Consider the following 1,464-nt stretch of genomic DNA (forward strand, 5'->3'; position numbering starts at 1 on the left):
ACTGCAGGAGGATGGGCAACAACTCCAGCCTGTTGTTGTCCTGTGATGACTGCAAAGGTCCGATTCATATCTAAAGATGAGGATCTAGAATGAGAGGGCTGTGGCCTTGGAGGGGGAGGTGGTGGTGCAGTGCTATCGGGTGACGTTCCTGAATGAGACCTTTGACGAGTTACATTGTTCCCGATTTGTTCTGGGTCAGAAGTAAAAGAGTCTGAACTACTGTAACCATCTGCTACAGTGTTTCCAGATGTCAGTTTCACAGATGAATTGATCTTATTTTCTTCTGAAAGATCAGGTGGTTTCACAAGCAGTGGACTAGTGGGATTATTATGATCACTGACAGTTCATTTAAGTTCCATTTCCTGCATGTGGATTTTGCTTGGAGTCATTCGAATGGGAACTGGATGAACAATAGCAGTATCAGGATCAGCTGGTGCAATGTTAGAATCAAATTGGGTCAGAGTTTGTGAGCTTGAAGAGCGTTCGCTAAATGTCTCCCACTGCTCACTGCTCTGATTCAGCTCTGGCCAAGTCTGGTTTAGGGATGGCATCGATGGTAACATGCTTGGAGGTGCTTCTGCAGGAGAGCCTGAATAACCTACCTCACCTTGCTGGTCTCCAACATCTGCTGAATCTTCCAAATCAATTAGTTTAGGCATTAAGCTTTCAGGAAGTTTTTCAGGTAAGTCATAGCCATTCTTCCTGATGCTACAGTTCGTACTGTTGTCTGGTCCTGGACAGAAGCAGGATGCATGGTTAAAAGAGTACTGGTTGGTGGAGTATCTGCAAAACTGACCCAGTTTTCTTGAAGTGGAGGTGGAGAGTGACCCGACCACACTGCATCACCAGCAGAAGAACCTGACTGTGCTTCACAAAATGGTGACCAAAATGGCCCTGGTCCTGTGAGAGGCCTCTCACTATTACCCTCGCTGGGATGTCGGTTGTGTTTCCTCCACGTATGCGGGGAAGCTGGCGGGGACTGCTGAGGTGACACTACTGGGGAAGCAGGTTCCTGCAGATCTGAAGATGTGCGAGGCTGGACAGCATCATAGCTCACAGATCCCTTTTTCACTTGTCCTCTGCCGGGTGGTGGAGGAATTACACCAGAGTAAGACCCTTGGTTTTCAGAATCTGAAGAATATGAGGCTGCACGGCAAGACTCTTGTTCATTTTTTGAAGCTACAAATCTTGGCAGAGGAAGGTCCTTCACTGTATTTATATTTTCCACTCTTAATGAGAAACCAGACTGGGTAACAGCTACAAGTTTCAAAGCAATATAGAACTGACTTCTTCCAAAATAACCAAGTCTTGTTGCACCACAGAGCTCCATAATCTGCAGGACCACGTCGTGGGGCAGCTGCGCGGCCCGGAACAGCTCGAGCACCCGCCCGTTGGCGGCCACCTTCTTGGTGCTCTCGATGTCGCAGTAGGAGAAGAGATCCGAGTAGTATTTCTGCTCCGCAT

The 1,464-nt window shown here is 47.9% G+C and overlaps 1 pseudogene; it reads right to left on the reverse strand.

The window, feature by feature from the left end:
* LOC102875910 overlaps positions 1-1,456 on the reverse strand; it is an 8,097-nt pseudogene extending 6,641 nt beyond the window's left edge.
* Positions 1,457-1,464: the final 8 nt, after the last annotated feature.

This window comes from Elephantulus edwardii, unplaced genomic scaffold (assembly GCF_000299155.1).
Source record: "Elephantulus edwardii isolate Elephantulus edwardi_28Jun2011 unplaced genomic scaffold, EleEdw1.0 scaffold00319, whole genome shotgun sequence".
Lineage (NCBI taxonomy): Eukaryota > Metazoa > Chordata > Mammalia > Macroscelidea > Macroscelididae > Elephantulus > Elephantulus edwardii.